Source organism: Octodon degus, unplaced genomic scaffold, assembly GCF_000260255.1.
Source record: "Octodon degus isolate 3935 unplaced genomic scaffold, OctDeg1.0 scaffold00019, whole genome shotgun sequence".
Taxonomy (NCBI): Eukaryota; Metazoa; Chordata; class Mammalia; order Rodentia; family Octodontidae; genus Octodon; species Octodon degus.
This window is the reverse complement of record NW_004524595.1, coordinates 19,671,229-19,687,396: the sequence shown is the minus strand read 5'-3', so window position 1 is coordinate 19,687,396 and position 16,168 is coordinate 19,671,229. Positions and strand designations below refer to the sequence as shown.

General features: G+C 44.1%; 1 pseudogene; it reads left to right on the top strand.

Annotated features, from left to right (window-relative positions):
* The first annotated feature begins 6,521 nt into the window (after positions 1-6,521).
* Positions 6,522-7,004, top strand: LOC101563600 (annotated as a pseudogene).
* The last annotated feature ends 9,164 nt before the right edge of the window (positions 7,005-16,168 follow it).

Here is a 16,168-nt window from a genome sequence, read left to right as displayed (position 1 = left end):
CCTCTCTGTGCTTATTTCCTCCCTGGGGTGGGGGGGTTGAAGGATTTAGGATGAGTTAAACACTGACTCCAGTGCTAGGCACTCATGTGCTCCTTGAGAGTTGTTGGCTGCTGCTCCACAATTTCCTTCACCTTGTCAGTATAAAGCACTGTTTTAGACTAGGTGTCTGCTGGAGACCCTGAAAGGTAAGGCTGGCAGTCAAAATGGAATCACATGTACTAAGGGCCCAAGTCTGCAAGAAAGAAAGCTGTGGATGTGACCTTCCCAGAAATGAGGGCTGGAAAGATAAGAGCCACACTTCTCTACCCCACCGGGTTTATCAGCATGACAATGAACGAAGTTCCCCTTAGCCTTCACCCGAACACAGAGAAGGTGACCTGAAGCAACCTGAAGTTAGCTACTCAGTTATTTTTCTATTGCAAGTCTTCATGACCCTGTTTCCTAAGAAAAGTAACTTTTCTCTTTTTTTAAAGTCAGGTTCTCCCTCTGTAGCCCAGGCTGGCTTTGAAGAGAGGCAATTTTCCTGCCTCAGCCTCCTAAGTGCTGTGATTACAGGCACGCACCACCATGCTCAGCTAAGAAAAGTAACTTTGAAGTGACCCATCCTTTTTTGTTTTTTCTTTTTTTTTTTTTTTTTTTTTTTTAGCACCCATCTCTGTCAATTAACTACAACTCTGGCCCAGCTCTTGAAATATTTATTCTATTTTATGAAATAATTGTATTTAATTGTAGAATTGCAAGCTAAATTGTTGAATTTTGTCCTCTGACAATTTATTTTAAAGGCAAAAGATTTATATGATCTTGAAGAGAAACCAGAGTATAATTTATTTAAGATCATGGAAAGTTGGGCATAGCGAGAGGCCGAGGCAAGAGGAGGGTCACCACGGGTTCAAGACTAGCCTGAACATACATAGTGAGACCCTGTTTCACAAAACAAACAAAATCCACAAAAGCAGCATTATCACATTCATCTTTGTGCTCTGTTACGGGCCCCAGCTGTCCTCTGCCCCTTCCAGGGCCCCATGTGGTCCTCTGTGAACTCAGATGCTTCACACACTTGCTGAGTTGAAAGGGTCTACAAGTACTGTGATGTCCAGGTGAAAATTCCTCATGGAAGTCACCTAAAGACTTCATAGAGCTGGCTGGGGAGAACATGTGTGTAATCCCAGCAGTCAGGAGACAGAAGCAAGATGGTGAGTTTGAGGCCAGCCTAGGCTACATAGTAAGTTCAAGGCCAGCCCAGGGGTTTTATTTTTCTTATTTATTTATTTATTTTTATTGAGAAATAAATATGAACGAGACAGTTTCACAGCTGATTAATAGGACAGTTTTGATAATCAATACACTGTACATTGTTGTCTTCTTAGTGGTTAGCCATAGTACAAGAAGCAGACAGGATATCCTGTCCAAACACTGTTAGTACACCTCTTTCTTCTCATTAAATTAAGTGAAAGTAGCTGCAAATTTATCCTCTTCTGTATATATAAATACAAAATCATCTTTCCTTTGAATCCTTTTTTTTTTTCTGTCCTGTCAGAGGTGAATATTCTATTGGCATCTAAATACTATAAGTGTTTGAATTCAACTAAACAATCTAACAGTGTCTAGCAGTCTATAATATTAGTGGGTTATCCTCAGAAGTTAATGACTTGAGCCTTTTACAGCTCATTGTATTAATATGGATTTACTTTATATACTTCGTTTTTATACTTTTCTGCTGGATGGTTAAGACCAAGATATAGCAAGACCTATATACCCAGAAATGTAACTTTTGTATCTGATAAGGTCAACCAAGTACTCTCAGGATTTATCCTTTAACCCTGTACATCCTTTTGTCAGTGTCTGACATGAGGATGAGTCACTGCCATTGCTTGACCAATTTGCTCTCTGTGAAAGCTTGAGAAAATGTTTTTTCTCTCCATGTAACTCTCCCAGCCCAGGGCTTTTAGTAGGACCCTGTTTCAAAATTTTATTTTTTTTTTAAATTTTATTTATTTGTTGGGGGGCAGATCAGCCCACCAGGGGGCGGGGCTGGCTGGCATGCGGTGCTGGGGGATTGAACTCTGGTCGTTTGCTAAGCTTGTTTTAAGTAGGTGCTTTAAACCACTGAGCCATCTCACCAGCCGTGGGGATTGAACTCTGATCCTTGCATTTGCCAGTCAAGCGCTTATCCCACTGAGCCACCTCCCCGGCCCGCTAAGCTTGTTCTAAGTAGGCGCTTTAGATCACTGAGCCATGGTGAGCAGCCCCTCAAAATTTTAAAAGTTAAAAAAATTTTTTTTTTTATATTACCAGTAGACTGGTAATATAGCTCAGTGTGAGACCTTAGGTTCACTTCCTAATACTGTAAAATAAAGGAACAAGTGAAATTACATAAAGAATTTGTTATTTGGTGTTTTTTGTTTTGTTTTGTTTTGTTTTGTTTTGTTTTTTTTTTTGTTTTCTTTTTTTTCAGAACCGGGGATTGATCTCAGGCCTTTGCGCTTGCCAGTGAAGCGCTTATTCCACAGAGCCATCTCCCCGGCCCCTGCTCTGTATTTTTGAGACAGGGTTTCACTAAGCAGTTCAAACTGAACTTGAACTCATTATGTAGAACAGGCTGGCCTCAAAACCATGGCAGTTTTCCTGCCTCTGCCTCCTAAATGCTGGGATTATAGAGGTGTGTCACCATGCCCAGCTACATAGGGAGGTTTTCTTTGTTCTTTGTGGTATTGACGGTTGAACCCAGAGACTTCCACTGAGCTACAGCCCCAATCCTTCTTTTCTTTTCTTTTATTTATTTATTTGTTTGTTTGTTTGTTTGTTTGTTTATTTATTCATTTTGTATTTTAGGGAAGGGTGTATAGGGCCTCACTACTAGATCGGACTCGTAAAGATGGACTCGTAAAGATGGACTCGTAAAGATTCGCCTGTTTACTGCCTCCCAAGAGCTGGGATTACAAGCGTGCGTCACCATGTTCAGTGTCAATTGCCATCTCAGCACACCCCGGGGGCAGAGCCGGCATGGCAGGACTGGGGATTGAACCCCCAGCCCCTGCACCCATTTATAGGCTCTTTAATCTGCTGAGCTACTTGGCCAGCCCCTTTTAAGATAGAGTCTTATCAAATTGTTAAATTGGCTGATCTCAAATTTACAACCTTCCTGCCTCAGCCTCCCAGAATGCTGGGATTATAGGTATGCACCATCAAAACTGGTTGCATAGAGTATTTTGTACATAAAATGTTTATTTAGATCTATGCCATTGCTAACTGATGTATCTAATATGTATGTAGTACTTACTGAATGTCAAGAGATTAGCCAAGGGGCTGGTGAGATGGCTCAGTGGTCTAAAGCACCTATTTAGAACAAGCTTAGCAAAGCACAGGGACCATGGTTCAATCCCCCAGCACCACATGCCAGCCAGCCCCGCCCCCTGGTGGGCTGAGCTGGCCACACACACACACACACACACACACACACAAATTTAAAAAAAAATTAAAAAAAAAAGAGATTAGCCAAGCAAGTATGCTATGCAAATTACGTTGCTTAAATCTACAAATTATTCTCAAACTCTAAAGGAAATCTGAAAAATTGCCATATACCCATTTTTCTTTTCTTTTTACTTTTTATTTGTTTTTGAGACAGGATCTTACAGTGCAGTTCAAACTGGCCTTGAACTCACTACATAGCCCAGGCTGGCTTTAAAGGTGCTGTGATCTTCCTGCCTCAGCCTTCCAAGTGTTGACATCATACATTCATTTTTTCTTGGCACTAAAAGTAAAATGCAGTCAATCACATTACATTTTGCATCATCTAAATAAAACATACTTGGATCGTGTACTACTTCAAAGCCATCTCTTTCTGCAAACTTGCCGTAATTACTGAGGTATTGTACTTGTCCATGTCAGAATTCTAAAATTACCAGGTGCGTGGAGGACAGATCCCTTTGTACTGTCACAATTGGAAATTTCTCTACCATTCTCAAGAGCGCATGTACACATATGCGCAGTCAGCTATGCTGTTAGAATATACCATACTGGTCAAAACCATAATTAAAATAATTATTATTTATGCACCACCCTAGACATATCCACTACTTGAGGCATAATCACAGCAGTTAAGAGACAGAAACAGCAATTAAATAATCCAGTCAAGCCCAGCAAATGCACGTCAGCCGAGGTCCCAGAAGAAGATAAGAGAATGAGTTTCAAGCAAAAACAGTTCTTGGATTCCCGTTCTCTGTGTTTCCATGTGAGAGTTGGCTCAGGCGTTCATTCACTTATTGTAGTTTCTACGTGGTTTACCGGGTGCCTGCCCTTTGCAGGGAGGACAGCTGAAAAGAAAAGCAGTCCCTGTCTTCAAGGGGCTCGCAGTTATTAAAGATAAGCCAGGCACGGTGGCATCAGCCTGTTATTCCAGCACCAGGAGGCCAGGGCAGGAGACGTGCGAGTTCAATTTCCGTGACTTAGTGAGAGCCTTACTTAAAATACAAGAGCAAAAAGTGCTGGGGACGAACTCTGTGCCAAGACCCTGGATCAGTTCTCAGCTCTTCAACAACACCAAAAAGAAAGCAAAGAGAAAAGGAGAAAAACACTCTGAGCCTTTAGTCTCCTTCAAAGAGACTTAGCAAATAGCAGTGACTTGCACGCAAACAAATGACTCTAATGTCGGTACCATGTGGAGCAATAATGGCCAGCACTTCTGGGTGCTGCTTACTACATAGAAGACATAGACCTAAGGGCTTTATACATGTTTTGTCTTCATTTGTTTACTAGCAAAAGGGTCTTGCCATCCAGTTCAGGCTGGCCTTCCTGCCTCAGCCTACCAAGTGCTGGCATTATAGGCATGCACTACCACGCCATGTTGTTTCATGGCTACCCTGTCCTTTCCACCTACAGTAGGACGTGGAAATTATTTTTGCTCCATTTTACAGATGATAAAACGGTGCACCCGCCTTGGCCTGAGCCCCTGCCCCTTCCAGCCTGTCTCCTCAGCTGTCAGCATCTAGGCTGTATCCACGCTGCCTGGCGGAACTGAAGGAAGGTAAGTGGGGCCTGAGCGGCAGTGCAGGGGCCCCGGAGCCCGCCTTGGGGAGCCCGGTCCAGCCTCAGCTCCAGCTCAGCCCTCACTGGGGTGCTTTCCTCTCATCACACAACCTTTGCAGTGGTGCCAGGCTGGCATCAGCGTGGACTGAGGTGGCTGCGCAACACAGGGCCGCTCCTCAAGCAGCAGGTTCTCTACGGCTTCCCCCAGGAGGGGGGAACCTTCAAATCGCAGGGGGATTCTGCTGTCCTTCTGAAGCTCCGGTTCTGCTCTCTTCTCTGTTGCTTCTGTGCTGTGGTTTCGGTCTGATTTGAGGGACTCTAAACTCATGCTGAAATTTACTTTCCAGGGCAATGGTACCAAGAAGTGGCAGAGATGTCAGGAGGTGTTGGGCGCATGGGATTCTGTCCTTGTGAAGGTATTAAAGTGACTCGCACAAGGGCGGGTTGGTTTCTGGGTGCGCATCCTAAAGCATCCTCTTGCCCCTCACTCCCCCCCCCCCACTTCCACACCTGTCTGTTTGGCCTTCTGCCACAAGTCCTTGCTGTGTAGTTCAGGTTGTTCGGACTGGCCTTGAGTTCGTGGTGCAGCCCAAAATGGCCTCAGACTTACGTTGACCCTTCTGGCTTAGCCTCCCCAGTGCTGGGATCACACACGTGCTCCATCAGGAACGTGATCTGCTTTCTCGCCATGACGTAAAGCAGGACCTAGCCCTCACTGGTAGCTAATGCCCAGTTCGGAACTTTCTGGCCTCATGAGCTTTCTAGAACCATGAGCTAAATTAAACCTCTTTTCCTTGTAAATCATCCACTGCTAGGCATCCTGTTATAGCAACAGAAAATGAACTAAGATGTTTTCTTTTTAAATGAGATGCATACACACTGTGGTGCCCATGCATAGGAGTACTCATTCTGCACCTAGATATCTGTTCTGAAGCGTTCCATGTCAGGAAATGTATTTACACATGAGTGTGTGTGTGTGTGTGTGTGTGTGTGTGTGTGTGTGTGTGTGTGTGTTGGTGATGAAACCCAAGGCCTGTGCATGCTAGACACAAACTGTGCAACGGAGATATGCTCCCAGTCTCACAATGGTTCTGAATTATGAGCCTTCCTTCTTGGGTGAACTTTAGTGCCACCTGGCCTTCCTGGGGAAGCACCAAGGACAGTGAGTGGTCAAAATTCCTTCAAGTTCTGAGCAGCTGGCTTGCTGGAGGCTCTTGCCCATGGCTGTGCTTCAGTCCTCTCAATAGTGTCCAGATGGGGTATGTCCTGGGAGGCAGTGGAAGAGGGGTGACTATGGGGCAGGTGGTTCTTCCAGTACATATGTGATGTGGTCATCCTTGCACTCTGTCCTTTATTCAGCTTGAGCTGTCAAAGCCAAGGGATAGCAAAAATGTTAGTTAGCTTTCTCATGTCCAAGATGGAATAGGCAGCACACACACCCTAAAGACACAGAGGTTTGCTTTTGCCATCTTCCTCCTTGACTGCCAGCTGCGGCCATGGAGGTCTGGCTGTGCAGCTTCAGCGGGTGCAAGATCTACGAGGGACACACATGGGAGGTGCTACGCCAGGACCGATCTGATAGGAAGGTCTTCCAGTTTCTGGATTCAAAATGCGAGTCTGCATTCCTTTCCAAGTGAAATCCTCTGCAAATAAACTGGACTGTCCTCTACAGAAGAAAGCACAAAAAGGGACAGTTGGAAGAAATTCAAAAGAAAAGCACATGACAAGCAGTCAAATTTCAGAGGGCCATCACTGGTGCATCTCTTGCTGACATAATGGCCAAGAGGCATCAGAAAGCAGATGTTAGAAAGGCCCAAAGAGAACAAGCTATCAGGGCTGCCAAGGAAGCAAAAATGGCTAAGCCAGCATCTAAGGAGACTGTGATGGCTGCTGCTGAGGTTCCCACGAAGGCAGCACCTAAGCAGAAGACTGGGAAGCCTGTGAAATTTGCTGCTCCAGGAGCTGGTGGAAAACACTAAATTAGCAGATCAGATTTGCAAATAAAGATCTGTAATTCTAATTTGTGCTGGATTTTTATAATGGAAATGTTGGGTCTATGTAGTAACAGATGAACTATCAAATTAAGAATTTAAGATATAGACAAATTAAGTTGCTATCCTAGGAATGGAGTGGTGGCTCATTACAGTGTGCATGCTAAGTATGCATGAGGCCGAGGACTCTCCTCTCAGTAACAAAACTAAAAATTCTGTTCCTCAGCATAATGCCTCCTAAGATCAATCTTTTGGTTGGCAAGATGTTAAAGGATATAATAGACCTATAGTTGAATACTGGCTTTATTCTGTTCAAATATAGGATTCTGGTTACATGGCTACAAAATGTTTGCACAGATTTAGTTCAACTTGATTAAAATAAGCTCTTCTATCAAAAAAAAAAAAAAGCAGATTTTTAATATGCTTACAGGTTCAGTACATGATTGGCAGGCTCCAAGGCAGTGACATCGTGGAGGGCAAGCGCAGCAAAACCCAGTTGCTTAGTTCTGCCAGGAAGCAGACCAGGGGAAGAGTGCCACTGTGGGATGGGCAAGCAGCCTGTGTGGTACCCATGTCTGCGCCTCTGTGACCTTCCCAGAAACACCAACAGGATGCTTTCGTCATTCAAAAGGCGATGGAGTTGGCATGTCAGGGTAACAGTCACAACCTACCCTTTATCAACCTCACACCCAAGCACATGGTCTAAAATTATACTTAAACTCCAACCAAATCAATAACAAGTTTATAATTCTACCCAACACAACTATCCCACTCACAACCAGAAACACAATAATTCTTTCCATCAAATATCAACAGTTCCAGATTTTTCAAAAGTCCAAGTCTTTTCTGAGACTGTTGGCTGTGCATCTCTGTAAAAATAAAAAATAAATTATATAATCCCAAAGTACAAAGTCCAAAAGGGAGGGATAGGGAGAAAGGAAAGAATCATGCCAAAGCCAAGCAGGGCAAGCACTAAGTCCTGTGGCTCCTTATATGGTCTCCGGGGCACATGGTGGTGAAATGTGTTCTAGGAGGCTTGGGTAGTCCTCCCATAAGGCCTTGTTATTTGCAACCCCTACAGCCTCTCTCATGGGCTGGTTTCACCCCTGGACTGCAGCTTTCTTTGGCAGAGGTTCTATGTTTCTGGCATCTCTAACCTCCTGAGGTCTCTGCTGCGCCTTTAGCTTCATAACCACAGCTTCCACACTGTCCTCTCGGGAGCCCCTTGCCTAGGTTCCCGGGTCTTCATTTGCTATCCGGGGAGAAAGCCGCTTGCCCCACAACTCTTGTATTCTGCACTCCAGTAAAATCTACATCATAGAGATGACACCAAGGCTTGCTGCCAGCCTGAGCAGTTCCCCTGAGTCACTGCAGCATCCTTTCAGCACAATGCCATGAATCCAAGGGAACAAATTTCCTAGGAGACCTTCCTGAGCAAGCAATCCCAGGGTCTTTTTGTGTGTATCTCCCTGTGTAGTCCACATGGATCTTGAACTCACTATGTAGCCTTTTGGGGGCCTGGCCAAGACCCCCAACTGCTTGTTTGAGGGGTACAGTGAAATGATGAAATAAGAAAGAGACAAATTCAGCAATGTGTGAAGGGGGCTCGGAGGTCAGTGCCTCAGGATGGGGATAGACAGAGCTATCCCAAGCCAGCCACTATTTATTGGGCACAGACAAGGGGGGGGTGGTGATTAGGAGAAGACTCAAGGTTTTAATGGCTTAGTGGGAAACAGACAATCCTGGATGACTCCAGAGAGCAGAGATGATCCCATGCTAAGAAGGATCTTGCCCCAGAGTATTTTTAAATCTTAGTGGTCTTAGTTTAATCTTAGTGGGTGGGAAAGAATAGCCCAGCCCTGAAGAGTTTTTGTTTTGTTTTGTTTTTGTTTTTTTTTTTTTTTTTTGGTGGAACCAGGGATTGAACTCAGGCCCTTGTGCTTGCCAGGGAAGCGCTTATTTTACTGAGCCATCTTCCTGGCCCACCTGAAGAGTTAGTTAATGGGAAATCTCAAAAGGGTGATACCGATATCCCCAAATCTCCATTTATTCCCAATATGGGTATGCAAAATTAGCCATTGTGAATGTGTGGTCCCCAACAGTAGCCCAGGCTGGCCTCAAACTCACAGCAATCTTTCTGCTTCAGCCTCCCAAGTAGTGAGATTATAGATGTGTGTCACCATGTCCAGCTTGGGATGCTCTTCTTCAATGGAAGATTTAGCCAGGTGTGGTGGTACACGCCTGTAATCCCAGTAACTCGGGAGGCTGAGGCAGGAGGCTCTTTGGGAGTTCAAGACCAGAGTGGGCTACAAAGGGAGCTCAAGGCCAGCCTGAACTGCATAGTGAGACCTTGTCTCAAAAAGAGAAAAAATAAATCAAATAAAAATAAATGAGGGCTGGTGAGATGGCTCAGTGGTCTAAAGCACCTACTTAGAACAAGCTAAACTAAGCAAAGCACAGGGACCTCGGTTCAATCTCCCCACACCACATGCCATCCAGCTCCGCCCTCTGGTGTGCTGAGCTGGCCACACAAACACACACACACAAATAAATAAATAAATAAATAAGTAAATGAAAGGGCCAGCCTGACAGCTCAGTAGATTAAAGTGCCTGCTTAGGCAGAGCGCAGCAGCTGGGGTTTGAGCACCAGCATGTCATGCCAGTTCCAGCCCCTGGGGCACGCTGAGATGACGATTGAGACTGGGCCTGGTGGTATGCACCTATAATCCCAGCACTTGGGAGGCTGAAAACAGGAGGATCACTATGAATCCGATCTACTTAGTGAAACCCTATAGACCCTATAGACCATGTAGACCCTGCCCTAAAACACAGAAAGAGAGAGAGAGAGAGAGAGAGAGAGAGAGAGAGAGAGAGATTTATACTTTTGCACCTTGAAGCATGCAGGGGGTGGGATCTTGCTGATGGCTGAGATGGCCTCAAGTCATCCTTTTTCGTATCCTCATCAATGTTCTTGCTGCTCTGTTTTTATAGTGGTGATCTCTTTACCAGCCATGCCTCCTTTAGCTCCAACTTTACACATGGTCCCTTCTGGGCCAAATTTAAGTTTTCAAACTTGTCTATTCTTCTTTTATCCCGATTCTCATAAATCTGGCAAAAGCAGTCAGCTACAAGTTTCTCAGCGAGGCTTGGGGAGGAGATGCATGATACCAGAACTTGGAAGGGAAGATTTAAATGGGGAAGCAGGGTGAGCATGCTGCTCACAACGTTGTCTGGGACCCTAGGGAGCTTGGTTGTTTTCTAACAAAGCACAGAGTTTCAGCATGCCTCCCTCTCCCATTATTTATTGAAGCAGTGACAGCTTGAGGCTCTCCTGGGGCTGAAAGTCGTCCTCTCCAGCTTCATATTTATTTTTAAGCTACTCGAGCTCAAATGCCAATAGGGACCTTCTCCCCAGCTGGAAACACCTGAGCTTGGCCTGCACAGTCCGCATTTCTATCAGTCACTTGGTCTTTAGCTCCGCCCATAGTTACCCATCAGGCTCTGCTCACAACATTCCAGGACCTCTCCAGCCCACATGTCCAAACTTTTGCCAACTTTTCCCGCAAACTGTTTCCTAAGGCTCCTGAACTATGTGGTCAGTTATAGTCACAGCAATGACACCACTGTGGTGACTCTAACGTTTGTATCAGTTGCTTTCCCATCTCAGAGACTAAATGCTTGACAACACAACTTGTAAGAGAGAAGCTCGCTTGGGTTCACAGCTGCAGTATGTAGAACTGGGTCCAAGATGAAATACACAGCAAAGGAGAATGGCAGAGGGCAGGTGCTCGACCAGGGCAGCCAGGACGCAGAGCAAGAAGGGAGCAAGGACAAGAACATCTGCTTCTAATCATGGCCTTAGTGACCCATTTCCAGGCCTCACCTGCTGACAGCACATTCATGAGTGGATGAGCCCACTGATGAGAATAACAGCCCCACAATCCGGTCACCTTCCACGCATATGAGGCTTTGGGGCAGTATTCTAGATCTAAATGATAATAGCAGGCCAGGTAAAATTATTTTCATGTAATTGATGAAAAGTTTGGGATTTAGAGAAATTAAATGATCTGCCCCAATTCACCTAACCAATGTCAGTGGCAGACTAAGATAGAAGTCTCCAGTTCTCCAGACTAACCTTTGAATCAGGTCTGATGTTCTGTTCCCTGAGCTCAGGGACTCAGTAAGGACCATCTCAATAACTGTATTTCATTTATTTTGGTGCTTGGGCTTGAATCTGGTACCCTGTGCATGCTAGACATGTCTCCTACCATAAAATTACACCCCCAGCCCTTCTCTATGTTGTAATGGTTTACTCTGGCATTTTGCCATCCAATGTGGCATCAAAAGAAGTACAGTTATTGCCAAACACTACGACTACTACAGTTAGTTAAATGTAAATGAAGTGGAAATTTGCTGCTAAAATTGTGAAAAACACAGACACACGCCCATTAACTTTTGAGTCTTTTCTTTTTTTCTTTAGTAGTGGGAGTTGAACCTAGGGCTTTTCCACTGAACTATATTTCTTTTTCTGTATTTAGGACAGTGTCTACAGGGTCTACAAGGTCTTACTACATAGATCAGATTTGTAGTGATTCTCCTGTTTTCCCAAGCAGTGGGATTACAGGCACACACCACCATGCCCAGTCTCAGTTGCTTCTCAGTATGTCCCATGGGCTGAACCAGCATGGCATGCTGGGGATCGAACCCCAGCCGCTGTGCTCTGCCTAAGCAGGTGCTTTAGTCAGCTGAGCTATCAGGTTGGCCCCTGCACTAAACTACATTTTCAACCCTTTTCTTTTTTGAGACAGGGTCTCATTAAGTTGCCCAAACTGAGTGAGAACTTATGATCTTCCTATCTTAGCCTCCCAGGATTCTGGGATAATAAGTGTGCACCACTACATCCATCACTGAGCTCTATTTCTATTGAAACTTGGACTTGAGTTTGTTCTTTTGCTCATTCACTGAGCATTCTCCTACCAGTGAATCAGTCCAAAAATGTTGGTGAACCACTGCTATGGTGTGTATGTGCTCCTGAAATTCATATGTTGAAAATTAATCACTAATGTGATAGTATCAAGAGGTGAGGGCCCTGGAGCTTGGGAGATAGCTTGGCCATCTAAGCACCTGCCTGGCAAGTGCAAGAACCTGGGTTCTATCCCTGGTACTACATGCTGTGCCAGCCCAGGAACCCTGGGTGCACCATGCCAGCCCACGGAAACTAGGTGTAATCCCAGCCCTGGGAGGCTGAGACAGAAGGATCACTATGAGTCCATATTGCATAGTGAGATCCTATACCAAATAAATAAATAAATGAGCTTGTTTTAAAAAGAGGTAGGATCCTTAAAGATACAATGAGATCGTGAAGGTGGAGCCTGAGTGAGTGGGAACAGTGCAGTCAGATAAAGGTGTCAGGGAAAGCTAACAATGGTGCAGGGGTGAACAACAACAGCTCTGTCTCATCCAGACACTGAAAAACAACAACTTGGAAACTGAAAAAAGAGAGAAGCAGACACCGGAAATGGAAAGGCATCAGGAAAAGCAAAAGTTACAGAGAAATCGGGGGAGACAGGACTCAACATGGGAAAGAGGAGACAGTCAGCACTTTCTCCCTAACTCCTGCCTCCTGCCGTGTGGAAATGAGTGACTGAACCTACAGAGACAAAGTGGATGCTGGAGACTCCAGGGGCCCTCAGGGAGAAATGCAGCAGCAGCAAAACAGACCAGCCATTGCTGTGACTTGCTGGGGCGGGGCAGACGGAGAGGCATTCTGTTCCCACAGGACTTCTTCAATAGGTGACAGCAGGTGAGTGCTCCAGTCCAAGAGCTCATCATATCCTGAAGACAGTGCTTGGTCAGATCCCATTTGAGGGGAGAATTGACTATTTGAAGCCAGAACTCAGAGCCACCACACAATTTCAGTTCAGGGCTTCCAGTGTCACATTCCCACAGTGACTGGGAGAGAGACAGGCATGAGTGACAGCCCCAGTCAGGGAGTGGGCTCAAAAGAGACTCTCTGAGGGACTGGAGCTGTAGGATATAGACCCGGATCCCATGGCCAGAGGCTATGCTCCACTTGAGTTGCTCTGGATTTGAAAATTGCAGCATTGGTCTCCTCACCTATCTTCCACCGTCAGCTGGTGCCTTGACCCAGCCTGGACCCAGGGGCTGGCCATATGCTAGGACATGTTTTCACTTGAACATGACCCCAAATTTGTAGATCCTGGAAGAAAACCACAAAATCAAAATTACAGAAAGATTTATTTTTCTTTCTTTTAAAAAGATTTTTTGAAAAAAAAAAAAAGATTTTTTTGGAGCATGTTTTCCTCTTCTTTCTTCTCCTCTTTGCTTTTTACTAAATTATTGAGGTATGAGGCACTTTATGCTTTTTTTTCTGTATCTTTTCCTTATTCTTTTTTAATGTTTTCCTCTTTTCCCTTTCAGTTCTTCTCCTTATTCTCTCTTATTTTTATTCACCATACAATGTTTTTTCCTTTTATTGTCTACTTTGGTAGGCTGAGGTAGGAGGATTGCCCACGAGGCTGAGGCCAACCTGCACTCTACAGTGATACTTTGTCTCAAAACAATAAAAAAAAAATTAAAAATTAAAAAATAAATCCTCAATAGACCAAAAATCAGTCCACAAAATTGAAGAATTCTCTCTCTCTCTCTCTCTCTCTCTCTCTCTCTGCACTGCAGTTCAGGCTGGCCTTGGAATCACTTTGTAAGTCAGTCTGGCCTTGAACTGTAGTGATCGTCCTGCCTTAGCCTCTGGAGCACTGGGATTATGTCCCACCACACTCGAGAAGATTTAATTTTTTTTTTTTTCCAGAACAGGGGATTCGGGCCCTTATGCCTACCAGGGAAGTGCTTATTCTACTGAGCTATCTCCTCAGCCCCTGAATTTAAGTTTTAAAAATCCACTAACTAAGAAAATCTCATGTCTCAACTGATTCACTGCTAAATTCTGTAAGAACTTTAGAGATGATCTAATGTCAAAATTTTAAAAAACCTCTTCATGAAATCAAAAGGAAAGAGTGCTCCCAAAGTCATTCCTGGAAGCAAGCTTTACCCTAACTCCAACACCAAGAAAAGGACCCAAGGAAAGAAGAGAATTATAGGTCAATCTCTTTAACGAACATGGACAGAAAAATTCTTGATAAGACACTGGCAAACAAAACACAGAAATCATTGAACAGATACGCAGCATAAGCAAGCAGGCTTCATTCCAAGGAGTTAGGAATGGTGAAACATATGAAATCAATAAACACAATGCAATACATAAACAGAAATAAGGGGGAAAGTCACATAATCATCTGAAAAGATACAGAAAAACCTGACAAAATCCAGCATCCATTCTTGATAAAAAAAAAAAAAAAAACTCCAAGAAAAGTGTTGAAAGTTTTTATCTTGATGGGATAAAAGCCACCTATGACAAAGATCAATAAATCTTTATGGTTATACTAGTACATATAGAAGATTGGGAATAAGAGAATTCAAGAAAAAAATTTGCAATATTAAACTATATGATATGAGGTGAAAGAATTAGGACAAAGGGTCTTACTGGAGAATACAAGGCTGTTTGTAGAGTTAGAAAATTGTAACAGAAAAAAGCTGATGAGGAATAGAAGATTAAAAAAATGGAGAAAAAACAAATTGTATGAAGATAAAAATAAAAGAGAAGAAATTGAACAGAGAAGAATGAAAAGGACCATCATAGAGAAAAAAGAAGTAAGAAGATGGTGTAGAAAAAAAAATAAAAAAGCAAGGATAGGGACAAAGGAAAATTTACCAACTCCCAATAAGCTAGTGAAGAAGAAAGGAAAGAGAGAGGGATGCAAAAAGAAAACATAAATAAAACAGAATAAAAATAAAGAAAAAAAGTATTCAAGTCAAGATATGTCCCTGCTCCAGCTGGTACATGAGGAAGGCAGGTTGACCCAAGATCCACACTGGGTGAGGACACCAGCCAGCAGTAAGATTAGGGCAAGGGCTCCAAGGTTATGACTCTCGAATCCAGAGCAATTCAGGCTGGGCTTGGCTTTTGTCCAAGGGGTTGGAGCCTGTATTCTTTAGACCCCTTTAGGGGTCTCTCTCCAGCCCATTCCCTAACCACAGCTGTTTCCCATGACTGCCTCTCACCCCATCATTGTGGGAGGGTAACACTGTGAACCCTGGAGTGAAGCCATCCTGTGACTCTTCTGAATCTTGGGTTCCAACAATCAACCCTTCCCAGCATGGCATCCAACCAAGCACTATCTCCAGAGACCTGTGTGTGTGTGTGTTGCGGGGGTGGGGGGAGTCTGGACTTACTCACCAGCTATTGCCTTGTGAAGAGCTCCTCTGGTATCAGAATTCCATGCTGCCATAGCAAGTGACAGCAACTGCCTGTGTGTTCCACTACTGCATTGCTTCCTGAGGTGCCCTAAGTTCCCAGTATTCCTTTGTCTATGTAGGTTTAGTCTCCTTCCCCCCTCCCACTGCGCCCCCCAAGATAGGAGCCCAAAGCCAGGGAGGAAGTGTAGGTTTTCTTTTTATTTCTGTGCATTTTGTTCTGTCTCTTCAATTTCTCTGTTGCTTTTAATTTTCTAGCCAGATCTCTCTTGGTTTCTGGAATCGACTTCTCTTTTCTTGCCAAAGTTATTATTTTTCATTATCTGGATTCCAAATTTGAAAGAGGATGAGTAGTTGTTGCTCATCAGTCTGTCATATTCTCTCTCTCTCTCTCTCTCTCTCTCTCTCTCTCTCTCTCTCTCTATTTCTCTCTCTCTCTCTCCCTCCCTCTCTTTCTCTCTCCTTCCCTCTTCTTCTGATCATTTGCCCATTAGAAATGGAATATTTAGAGTCTTTTTCTTTTCATTCTGTTTTAAGAGTCCTTTGTGTAGTTTATACACAAAGTGTTTTTGAAATAAATGTTTTATAAATCATTGTTCCTTTGGCTCATGCCTGTAATCCCAGCATTTAAAAGGCTGAGTCAGGAGGATCACAAGATGAACACCAGCCTTGACCACATAGTGATGCCCCATCTTCAAAAAGCAAGCCAGGTATTGGAGGACATGTCTGTAGTCCCAGCACTTGGGAGGTTGAGGCAAGAGAATTGCGAGTTCAAGACCAGTGTGGACTATATAGCAAGTTCAAAGTCAGTCTGGACTGCA